The sequence below is a fragment of the Marmota monax genome, unplaced genomic scaffold, assembly GCF_021218885.2.
Source record: "Marmota monax isolate L192 unplaced genomic scaffold, Marmota_monax_Labrador192_F-V1.1 WCK01_AAM20220418_F8-fsc00011, whole genome shotgun sequence".
Lineage (NCBI taxonomy): Eukaryota > Metazoa > Chordata > Mammalia > Rodentia > Sciuridae > Marmota > Marmota monax.
The window spans coordinates 21,397,082-21,410,043 of record NW_026693082.1 but is presented as its reverse complement, the minus strand read 5'-3'; the positions used below and the strand labels follow the sequence as shown (position 1 = coordinate 21,410,043).

At 43.8% G+C, this 12,962-nt stretch overlaps 1 protein-coding gene across 2 annotated transcripts in view; it reads left to right on the top strand.

The window, feature by feature from the left end:
• The window catches only part of LOC124099163 (sperm motility kinase 2B-like), a 54,688-nt gene that overhangs the window by 7,402 nt on the left and 34,324 nt on the right, over positions 1 to 12,962 (top strand). The window lies entirely within an intron of this gene.

Sequence of the window (12,962 nt, the reverse complement as noted above, 5' to 3'; positions counted from 1 at the left end):
CTTTTTTTCCTTCTTTCTTTGTAGCACTATTAACCAACTACTATTTCTATTATATTGTCTGTCTCCCCTCAAGGCAATGTAAGTGTTATGGAAGTAGAGATTGTATTTTTTTGTCACAGCTCTTTCCTCAGAACCTGGAACAGTGTCTATTATAACCACTAAATAACTGTTAAGTGAATGAACTTCAGACCAAGACTAATAATAAGTAAATAAGATTGGGTTACACCATATCCCAGCACAGTGACATTATGAGGTAGTCACACTTGAATAATCAGATTTTCCGAATTTCAAACCTGGGAAAGTAGCTCAGGGGTCACATGCTTGCCTAGCATGCATGAGGCTCTGAGTTCAATTCCCATTACAGCCAAAAAGATTTTCCACATTCCTTTTTGACCTGTACCTTAGGTGTTTTTCAGTGCCATAGTCAAGAGCAAAAATGGAAGAACAGCAGCTATTGCCAGATGTGTTTGGATGAGTTAACATGAAAGACACTGTGGGGAGCCACCCTGGAGCTATTTGAGCATCTTCACTTGGCCTTGGAGCCAAGGAGATTTTGGTTTGGCATTGCAACCTATTTTGTGGCTCTTCCCTCTTAATGGATTGTGCAGTGCGTGTGACCTCTGTCTTCAGTCAGCTAGGTCTCCTAGCTCTGGAGTTGGGTATGACCCATTGGGAACTGGACAGCCTACATCCTACCTTAATTGGCTAAGAACATTCCGTAGAAAGCCTTTAAAGTTCTCCCATATAAATAAAGCTCTCTTTTCAGCATGGAAGCTTGACCCTTAAGGTTAAAGCTGTCCTGCCCCTGCTCTTTAAAACTATTTTCTGTGTCGTGATTTTTCACTGTATTTTCTCAGCCAACCCACTCCACACAGGGGACCCAGCTTCTGTTGCCTGTACAGGCCGTAGGCAAGAAAAGACCCCTTTCATTTGAGTAGGAAAATTGCCCTAAGATATTTTATTAAGTCAAAAAAGCAAGTTGCAGAACAGTACAACCTGTACAACATTCATTTGATTAACACAGACACACAATACAAACCAACATATTACTATAGATGTATATATTTGCAAGATCATGCATGAATCTGGAAGGACATGCATCAACAGTGGCTGACTCTGGAAGGCATCCAGGCTCAGGAAGAGCAAGTGGACAAAGGGAACTTTAGTACTAATTGTATTGTCAGGATATTTACCCCAAGAATGTTTTCATATTTAGTTTCTAAAGCATTGTTTTCCTCATAGATATCAAACATCATAATGAAAGTAAAGCATGTGGAAGTGTAAATATTATGTATAGACAACTTAGAAGGAAAATGCTTTGAAGATACAAGAAGCACACACACACCTGAGAAGAGCTAAAGGAGTTCCATATTTAAGTCCTGAGGCTGACAGGCAGTGGCTTTTTTTGACAACTTCACATGCATGTTGTGTGTGTGTGTGTGTGTGTGTGTGTGTATGATTTTGATCTAAAAAATTGACCCATAAATTTCTTGCTACAAGGGCAACGAGTACTTCTTAGGAAGTAGTGAAGAAGGGGTGGATAAATGCTTGTCAACTTGCTGCAGGAAGAAGATAGCTTATCTTCTACTTTCCACTTTTTCAAATAAAGAGCACACTGGAGTGGAAATTAGAGATAACATAATTTGGAGAGTTTATGAATTTCTTTTTATTACTCTATGCCTTGGTTGAAAATTTAGTGGTAGCAGCTTTTAGAGTTCTGTTTAGCCAGTATCCTTCAAATATTTGATGAATTGGTACAAACCAAAACTGTAAATAAGATAAGGTCAGGAGTAAGGATGGTGACAAACTAGGTATCACCAAGTTCTACACAATCAATAGAGATGGGCTCTAAATTAGGTTGGAAGCTTTTAGCTATCAAAGCAAAAGAAGGATTAAGCTATAAAATTCACCATAATTTCTGAGTTAAAAAATATTCTAGGAAACATTCTTTGGTTTCTGAAAAGGAGATATACAAAGTTTTTCCCAGTGGCCCTCATCATATGATTATTTTCAACAAAATCTTTATAGAAGCCAGGCAAGGTGGTACATACCTCTAATTCCATTGATTTAGGAGAGGGTAAGACAGGGAGATTGAAAGTTTGAGGCCATTCCCCACAACTTACAAGAATGTGCTCTAAATAAATAAATAAAAAGGGCTGGGAAGGTAATTCAGTGGTAAGTGTCCCTGGGTTGTGTACCACCAAGAAACAAAAACAACAAAGAGCCCTATAGAAAATTTAGTAGTGAGTTTCACATGGCTTATTTCTTATTTCCTTCAATGTAGGCCTAAATTTTAATTCTGTAAAAATAATTCTGCTGTTAGGCAGAACAAAGGCATCCTGCTTCACAGTTTTCTGAGGTCTGGATTGATCCAAAGATAAAATTATTTTATGATCTGGAACAGACAACATTATTCTAGTAGTTTACCACACATACTCTTTTCATTACACAGATGTCTGCTGGAGTGTCCTGTCTCCATGACACCTGAAGAAGGTTGGCATGCATCCTCATGATGTTTATATTCTCATGTCACTGGCAGTGGTGGGAAGGAAGGGAGCATTTCATTGTCATTGTTGTCATTTTTATCATCATCATCATCATCATCATTTTGGTACCAGGGATTGATCCCAGGGGTGCTTAACCGCTGAGCCACATCCCCAGCCCTTTTAAAATAATTTTTTTTTATTTAGAGACTGGGTCTTGCTAAGTTGCTTAAGGCCTCACTAAAGTGCTGAGTCTGACTTTGAACTTTCAGTCCTCCCGTCTCAGCCTCTCGAACTGCTGGATTACAGGTGTATACCACTGTACCTGGTGGAAGAAAGCATTTTATTTCACAGCAGTGCAGCTTCAGATTAACTCTGGGTGACTCTGTTCTGAAAATGTTATCAGTCATTCACCATGACTTCTCAGAGTCTTACAACCTGTCACCAGACAAGAGATACCACCAGAAGGTCCCAAGGAGTTCCCAAAGGGGAACTCAACACAGGACAAGTGGGGTCCTTGACATACGTGATGAAAAAGAATTTCAGCCCACATCAGTAGAGGCACAGAGATTTATTTAGGAAAGCAAGAAATCCACTTTCAAGGGAGAATGCGGGCCATCGTGAGAGTAAGAGACAATTTTGGGGTTTTCAGGCTCTTTTCAAATATTTGATGAATTGGTACAATTCATCAAATGGTGAAGAGTGGACATGGGAAGGTTCATAAGGATGACATCAGTCTGGTTGTCTCAGGATCCTTAGCCAATGTGGTTTCCATTATTGGATCCAGTAGATAATGATGGAAAGTACCTTAAATTATATTCTTAAAATATCAATCTATTGGTAGGCCTATTAACAGTGTACAAGTATCATAAGCGAGGGAATTTATGATGATTGAACCACTGATACACATCTTCAATCTTTTTTATTTTTTTATTTTGAGACAGGGTCTTGCTAAATTGTCAAGGCTGGTCTCGGGTTTTCAATCCTCCTGCCTCCTGCCTCAGCCTCCCGTCCTTAGTCACTGGGATTATAGGTGTTTGCCACAGTGCCCAGCAGAGTATTTTTTTTTTTATCCTTTACAGGATCTCTTTTTGAGCTGGGTGTGTTGGCATATGCCCATAATCCCAGCAGTTTGGGAGGCTGTGTCAGGAGGGTCATAAGTTCAGGCCAGCCTTGGCAAATTAGTGGGATCCTGTCTTGAAATAAAAAAGAGTTGAGGATGTAGCTAAGTAGTGAAGCACTCCCTGTGTTCAATCCCCAGTACGAAAAGAAAAAAAAAAAATAGGATCTCTTTGAAGTTAGAGAAATAGTTGGTGCCATACCTTAGGAAATTTTGCACTGGGCTGGGGGTATAGTTCTGTGGTAGAACACAGGCTTAACATATGACATGCTAACTTAAATTGGATTTGGATAAGAATACATGAAGGATGAAAGGGGAGTTCACAGGTACCCATTCCTGGGCTTTATGGTCATGGAGGAGGCCTAGGGTGACTATATCGAATATGGTGGCTGTGGTCGGGGAAGACAAATGCTTTTATTCTTGGAGCCAAATCCTCCCCAGGTGGCCCTGATCCTGCTTATTAACCATGAGTCTGGAGTGGGGAGAGAGTGGAGAGTGAGTAGGGGCCTGTTGCTGGGATCCGATATTTGTGGTTTCAGGTCAGATCTGCGATGCTGCTGATCCTTTTTTGACATCTGTTCGCATTTACTGTTGCTTAGATACTGTGTTAGTTTCCATTACTGGGACAAAACCTGAGATAATCACCTTATGGGGAGAAAAGGTTTATTTTGGCTCATATTTTTAGCATTTTCAGTCTGTGATCAGTTGGCCCCCTTGCTTTGGGGCCTGTGCTGAGGCAGCCCTCCATGGTGGGGGAACATGTGGGAGAGCACATCTGTGCCCCTCACGGTGGGGAAGCAAGAGAGAGAGGAAGAAAGGTTTGGGGCCTCACTATCCCCTTCACAGGCACCCCCCTCCCCAGGGAACAGAAGAACTCCCAGTAGGCCCTACCTCTTTCCAATAATGGCAAGCTGGGGGCTAAGCCTTTGGCTTGCAGTGGGTGGGGGTGGGGCAGTATTTAAGATCCAAACTATAGCAGAGAGCTTCCTACAAGGTATTTGACCTAGAGAGAGATTTTGAAAGTCTTGGTATTTCCAAAGCATTTTTTGGCCAAGGAGCTCAAATGACCAATATTCTTAGGGAACAAAAAGTGCTACTTCCTTTCCCAGAAGCCTTATGAGGTTTAGGAACCAAGAATGGTAGCTACAGCAAATCCCATTAGGTGAATATTTCTTTGAAGGACTCTGGAATCTCAGAGTTAATAGGATCAAAAAATTTAAAGAGAAATTCTAATGGTTAGTTTTCATTTCCATGAGGTTATTTAATGAAAAATAGGCTAATTTATGCTTTAAAGTGATATTAGAGCCTATGGCTGAGCTCAGTGGCATACGCCTATCATCCCAGCAGCTCTGGAGGCTGAGGCAGGAGGATCATGAGTTCAAAGCCAGCCTCAGCAAAAGCAAGGTACTAAGCAACTCAGTGAGACCCTGTTTAAAAAAAAATACAAAATAGGGCTGGGGATGTGGCTCAGTGGCTGAGTGCCCCTGATTTCAATCCCTAGTACCCCCACCAAAAAAAATGTTAAAAATAAAGTGATATTAGAGCCCATAGCTCAAAATTCATTAGTATGAAGGAAGAGATGGAGGCTATTTTATTTACTTTTTTAATCTCTGACCTCTGTTCTTCCCAGACTGTCATTAGTGAGGTTTTCTTCAGTTCCCATCTTGGGCCCATTCATTGGGATTGAACTCAGCAGTCAGCAACCATGGGTATTCTTAGGTTCCATGGGGTAGACCTGTAGGTGCTAAGTCACTCCCAGATCAACGTGTTGGTGGTAGAGTCACCACAGTCCAGTCTCTCTTCCAGTCAAGAACAAGCAAGCTGATGAGTCAGGTCTAATTTAATTTCATGGATAATTAATGAGTAGAAAGGACTACAATTCCAGTTCTACATGTTGGTATGCATTCTTTAATTCTATCATAAGTATGGGATGGTTCCCTCAAGGAGCATCTGAGCAGTAGAAGGGACATTTGATTCCTTATGCATTTTAGAAATTAAAGCATAAAAGCAAAGCAAATAAACAAGAGATTAAGAATAATATGCTTACAGAAAGTGCTTACATTATAAAGGTAGAGCCCAATAATTTTTCACAAACTGAATTCATGCATCCAGAATCCTGAGATTACTACTGGAACCTTAGGTGACCCCCTTTTTGCTCCTAAAAGGAACTTTGAAAGGATATTTTACACATTTATCTGCTGTTAAGTGGGCTATGCTTAAATTTACCTTCATGCATGGATAGATGCTCTCTTTTAAAATTTATTTTGAGATAGACCCACACCTACTTATTAGTTTTATGCAAATGCATTAATGCCATTGATAATATGTGCTTTTCTGTATTAGTAGAACATTTTTTTTTTCAGCTGGCTCCCTTCTACCTCTCCTCCATGCACACTAATCTCACTACTTTGCACATTTTTGTAATCACTCAGGACAAGGAATAGAACAGTTTGTGTCACCCCAGAAGCTGCCTCCTGTGCCCCATTCCACTAAGCATATGTCCTGTCTTTCTATATGAACCATACTCCCAGGGAAACCAAGGAAAATGCAGGAAATCAACTTTTAACAAAAGGTGACCAATTAATAACTTTTATTTATTTATTGGGATACAATGAACTTTATTGATGGTATGTGAACTAAGGCTCCCTAAGCCCCTCCCCTTCTCCAGGATGTCTTGGATGGAAATTGGGATGACAGGAGATTCTGGTAGAGGGACTGCCCAGAAGCTGAAGGCCTCTCTCTTCTTCTTTGTTCTTACTGGGGCAGGTGGTCAATGAGTCCTTCCACAAGGGGCTCTGACTCCTTGGAGGCCATGTAGACCATAAGTGCCGCGTCCGGCCAAGGGAGCCGAGTCCGGCGAGGGACGGCGAGGTTAAAAGACACACAGGACACCAAGGTTCTTCATCCAGGAGTCAATAATAATCTTTATTGCTAACACACCTTTTTTTATACCCCAAGCAGCAGAAGTGGAAAACTACCCAAAAGCAGGAGGGAGGGGGGAGAAATTTAGTTTCAACATCTATTATTGTCAGGTACCAAAACCTCCCTTAACAATAAGTCCATCAGACCAGAAAAGGTCAAGGCATTCCCGTGGGATACATATGTCTCAGACGGATAAGCAGGAACAGAAAAACCGCAAGTTCGCCATGGCCTTGTGAGCTGGCCACACTGGCATGCAGAACAAACTAGTGGAGGTAGGGCTCCAGGGGCCAAGGTGGACCTGTTGCCAACAAGTCCCCCTCTTTTGTTTTTTGTATGCCAGTGGGAATCAAGTAGCCCCTGTCTTAGGTCGTTCACAGCCCTTGCGATGCTTACCCGTCTCTGGGAAGGCCCCGATTCCCTGTCTTAGGTCGCACAGCAAGCGTGAAAGTTGCCCGTCACTGGGTACTACAAGATCAGCTCAAGGTGTTATGACCTATCAAGACATTATTGCGGTAAACACTTAACCGTCTCCACCCACGGGACCCATGACCGTCACCGCCGAATGGCAGATGTGATTGGACCGAGAGATTAGACAGCAAAGATCCTAGTACAGGAAGGCAAGAGGGAGAGGTATGCATAGAGAAAAGATATGGCAGGAGTTCTTCTTTTAAGGAGGACACTCATCTTCGGATAGGTCTGAAGTATATCTCAGAGAGGCGATCATCCATCTTTAAGCGTTGATAGTGAACCTGTATCGGCTTAGAGGCTAAGATATTAATTTGATCCTTAATGAATTGTACTATCTTATTTACAATGCAGGGTCCTATTGCCACTACTAGAAGGAGGCCTAACAATGGTCCCAATAAGGGAAGAAGATAAGGCAAAAATCCATTAAGTCCAGTCCAGAGAGGGTTCTCAAATAATTCCCTCCTCCTTTTTTCTAGGTCTTCTTGGAGTTGTTTAATTTTTGTGCGAACTATGCCAGATTTGTTAGCATAAAAACAGCACCTCTCCCCAAGGGCTAAACAAATTCCCCCTTGATTGGCAGTAAGCAAGTCTAAACCCCGCCTGTTCTGAAGAACTACTTCTGCTAGAGAGTCTATCTGGTCTTGTAAGTCTTTAATGGTTCCCGACAGGGTTTGCACATCATCTAGGATGATGTAGGATTGGAACTGTTAAGTAAAGAAAAGGTAGTTTCTAGGATATCTAATGTATTGGCATCTAAATCAGGAAACTGGGATTTGGGCAATATCAAGGGGTGGTATGTAGGCTTAGGGATCTCCGGCTTTAAAAGCTTAATCACCTGAAGGTGTTTGATAGCATCAGTGGGTCCCCCTCCATCAGAGATTCCGATAGGGGCCTGCATGGGCCAGCAGGAAGGTTTACCCACGACGCCCTCACATCCCGCCTCAGTTAACCGAGTCGTGATGCCTTCCCCTCCCCGGTCACCAAGAAAAGGAATATAATTATAAGTGGTCCCCCATTCTCCACGGGTGTTAGTTAGGATGGCCTCAAAATACTGTTTTCCTTGATTATTAACACAAATTGAGGCCGATGTATAACAGGAGATGTGCATTGCCGGGGTGTAATGACAAGTGGCGGGACAGCTTCCAAGAGTCTCAGTCGGATTAGGGACAACAAGTCCGGGCTTATTAACACATACCCATTTTGGTTGCTTAAATCCTCCGATGTTTTCATTGAGTTCAGCCGCCATGTAGGCTACTTTAGTCCCACAATCAATGCTCTGGATATAACCAGAGGGGGCCGAGTGCCGGGGCCCTCCCTTACACTCACAAGGGGCTCCAAAAAGATATTCATGAATATTCCCAGGTGGGGGGTCAAGCCCTCCTTCAGCAAACCTGTCCAGAAGGAATGCCACAAGAGGGGTCCAGCTCATGAGGTGTGTCTCGGCACTCACTTGAAGGGGTGAGAACAACAGCGGCAGGATCAGCCATCTTGGGAACTTCATTTTGTCTTGAATTTTCATTCACCGGTCTGGTGCAGCGCTCCGGGATCCAAATGGGCTTCTCAGTTCCTGGGGGAAAAACACATACAGCTCCCCTCACTCTAGCTAAGAGTGGAGCCGGGGGTTGCCACTTTCCAGTGGATAAATCTTTCCACCTTATTTGAGCATCTTGTACAGTGGGAGGGGAAAAGTGGCGTTGTGCAGCCGTGCGCCCTCCAGTGTCAGTGAGTAAAAAATTTAAAGTAAATAAGGTTATGCTTAGAAGTGCTTGTGGTCCCTGACAATTCCGGTATATCTCCCCCTCTTTTGTTTTTTGTAAATAAGTTTTTAAATGTTGATGGGCTCGTTCCACGATAGCTTGTCCCTGTGGATTATAAGGGATTCCAGTCTTATGATTAATTTCCCATTGGGTGCAAAACCGTTGAACCGCCTGGCTTACATATGCGGGACCATTATCGGTTTTGAGGCATCGTGGGGTGCCCATGGAGGAAAAGGCTTTTAGAAGATGACTGATTACGTCCTTAGCCTTCTCTCCAGTATGTAAGGTGGCAAAAATGAAGCCAGAATATGTGTCAGTGGAAACATGTATAAAGGAGAGCTTACAAAAGCTAGGGAAGTGTGTAACATCAGTTTGCCAGACATCATTAGGTTGTAGTCCTCTTGGATTAACTCCAAGGGAAGGAGAATGAATAAATGGTGCACAGGTTGGACATAATGAGACAATCTGTAAAGCTTGGTCTCGTGAACATCCTGTGTGGAAGCGTAAAGACTGTGCATTTAAATGAAATTTGTTATGGAATTGTAAGGCCTTATCATATTTGGTCGTCACACAGGAAAGGCAAACAGCATGAGTAGCAGCGTCTGCTTTTGCGTTGCCCTCTGACAAAGGTCCAGGGAGCCCTGAATGGCTTCGGATGTGGCCAATGTATAAAGGATCTCGTCTAGCCCAAATGAGAAGCTGAACTACCTGTAGTTGTTTTGTGATGGTGGATTGCTTTCCAATATATGATGTTGTTTCTATGACTAGAGCCAGATTGGCTACATACAAGCTGTCAGTATATACATTAAGAGGAATAGAGCTATAGACTTTGAGAGCTATGATTAAAGCTTCAACTTTCGCCTTTTGGGCCGACTGACCTGACACAGGTTGTCGGAGAATTTGAGATCCATCAAAAACGACGGCAAATCCATTTTTGGCCCCATCTGTATATACAGTTTGGGCCTTTGGAATAGGTTCCCTTTTCATAATCTTTGGGAAGATAATGGGACACCTTTTAAAGCCCTCCAAAAGTCTATGTTTAGGGAAGTGATTATCAATCTGACCCTTAAAGCTGCACAGGAAAAGACACCAAAGGTCATGTTCTTGTTGTAACTTGTGTACCATATCTTGAGTGTAAGGTTGAATAAGTATGTCAAAGGTTTTTCCAAACAATGCATCACCCAAATATTTAGCCTTCCAAATTAAGTTAATAACTAGCTCATAAAAGGGAGTCAGTACCCGGGGGTTAGAAGCCGGCAAGTGGACCCAGTAAATGGGACCCGTTTGCCAGAACACTCCTGTGGGAGTAATTTTAGAAGGTAGAACTATAAATGACAAGGGCAGAGAATAATCTATCTGCGTAATCTGCATGTCCTGCAGAGCCTTTTCTATTAGCCCCAGTGCTCGTAAGGCTTCTGGTGTAGGTACTCTACACGACGTAGGAGAAGGATCTCCTCGCAATACGTCATACAGGGGTTTGAGCTCTCCAGTTGGAATATGAAAGGATGGGCGCAGCCACTGCATTTCTCCGAGGAATGTCTGCCACTGATGTAAAGTTTTGAGCTGATTTATCTGGAACTGGTGTCTCTGGGGAAAGATTCCTATGTTATTAATGATGTATCCCAAATAATTGTAAGGGTGTTGAAACTGCACCTTTTCGGGTGCTATGACCAGCCCTGCCCCTTTTAGAAAGGATTGGAGGACTTCATAAGATTGAAGAAGCCTTTTTTTCTTGGGCCCTGCCAGTAAGATGTCATCCATATAATGAATGAGGTAGAGCTGTGGGAACTGCTGTTGAAAGGGTCATAAAACCTCAGCTACAAAATATTGGCACATTGTAGGAATATTAGTCATCCCTTGAGGTAGGACAGTCCATTCATACCGTTGGTAAGGTTCCCTAAAGTTTGTTGAAGGCAAGGAGGAAGCGAAATGCTTTCGGTCTCGTGGGTCTAAGGGGATAGAGAAGAAACAATCTTTTAAATCTATGACAATAAGATGCCAATCCTTTGGGATCGCAGTAGGAAAGGGTAGCCCTGGCTGTAAGGGTCCCATGGGTTGCATAGTTTTATTAATAGCCCGTAGGTCCTGAAGAAGCCTCCACTTCCCAGACCCCTTTTGTATAACAAAAATAGGGGTATTCCAAGGGGAGGTAGAGGGCACCACATGTCCTAACTTAAGCTGGTCTTGAACTAATAGGGAAGTGGCCTGTAATTTGTTCTTAGTTAGGGGCCACTGTTCTACCCACACAGGGTCATCTGATAACCAAGTAATGGACAGTGGAGGTGGCCACACTTCAGTGGCCCCTAGAATAAATTTCCCAGTCCTCTCTGGTCTCTTCCCCGCCGGGTAACCTGTTCTGCTGGATCCACGGGTGATATTTTGCCCTCATGTCTCTTTCCTAGTCCCCTTCCAGGGATCCATCCCATGTCTAGCATTGCATCATTAACAAAGTCATTATTTCCTTTCAAAGTCTGGGTAGTGAGAATAGCCCCCATTTGATGAAGCAAGTCCCTCCCCCTAAGGTTCGTGGGGAGTCCAGTCACTACATAAGGCTGGAAATGGCCACTATGTCCTTCACCATCTCTCCATTTTAAAAAGGAGGCACTTCTTTTTGGTCGGGTTTGTCCTATCCCCTGTAATATGGCCGAGGGAATCTGGAGGGGCCAGGCAGGTGGCCATTGTTTTTCAGAAATGACAGAGACATCCGCCCCCGTATCTAGTATTCCCTTGAAAGCCTTGTCCTGTATCTCAATGGTCAGGTTGGGACGCGAATCCAAATGAGCTACCCAAAAGGCCTGGGGAGTTCCAGTGGAGCCAAAGCTGCCATCGCCCCGGGTCCCACGGAGGGTGTGCCCAAGAATGAAAGCTAAGGGTAGCAGCAGCAATTGAGCTATACTCTCCCTGGGGGGAAGAATAACAATTCCTTGGGTAGCTTCTACTACTATTTTTATCTCTCCCTGATAATCAGCATCAACAACCCCCGTAAGAATCTTCAAGCCCCACTGAGGTGCGCTACCTCGTCCCAACACTGGTCCCACCGTCCCCTCTGGCAGGGGTCCAAAAACCCCAGTAGGCAGCATCTGGGGTCCCATTTGGGGAGTTAATACCGCTTGGGAGGTGGAACTGAGGTCCAGTCCTGCGCTTCCTGGTGTTCCCCTGGGGAGTTCCCAGATAGAAAGGGGTTGGTCAGTGGGAGGCGGCAGAGACGCCCACTCCCCGGGGCACTGTTTCGTTCCTGCACTGCCCCGTACACGTTGTCTTCCGGGGCCCGGGGAGGGCCCCTGCTCCCGTTTCCCGACGGTATTGGGTTACCCTGGATGTCAAATTTTGACCTGCACTCACTACTCCAATGATTTCCTTTATGACATCGAGGACAAAGTCCAGGCATTCCTCTGCCAGCACCCTCGCTCCTTTCCGGGCAGTTTCTCTTTATATGTCCCTCTTTTCCACATTTAAAACACCCCTTAGAGTGGGTTCCACTGTTATCAGATTTTTGCATTCCAGTCTAAAGGGCAGCAGCCAAAACCTGACCAGTAATATGAGACCCATCTATATCTTTGCATGCTCGAATCATGTCATCTATACTTTTGGCCCGGGAGGACTTAATAGCATTTTGGCAGTAAGTGTTGGCGTTTTCATATGCCAGATGTCTAATAAGTGGCACAGCCTGTTCCAGATTAGGGAATATTTTTCTAGCCACCTGCATTAGGCAGGCTATAAAGTACGAAAAAGGTTCAGAGGGCCCTTGAGAGATCTTGGAAATTTTTGCTTCAGTCTTAGAAACGGGCAGGGCTTTCCAGGCATGGACCTCAGCTGAGGCTATTTGAGCATAAACACCTGGGTCGTAACTAATTTGTTGGCTTATGGTGGCATACTGCCCAGTTCCTGTTAATATTTCAGCATTTCGCCGTTGATGGCCCGCATTCAGGTTAATCTGAGCCAGCTCGTGGCACCTTTCATGATATTCACTTTTCCACAATAAGAAATCCCCTCCAGATAACACAGCCCTGCAAAGTTGCTGCCAATCATTGGGTATCAGTTGACTGGCTGAGAAAGACTCGAAGAGGGTCAATGTGAAAGGGGCATGAGGTCCATAATTAATGACCGCCTCCTTAAGCTATTTTATGTCCTTGAAGGCTAGGGGGACATGGGCTCTGGCCGGCTGTCCATCAGCATCCACGTTTTCAATCATTGGAAAAACCTGAGCTGCTC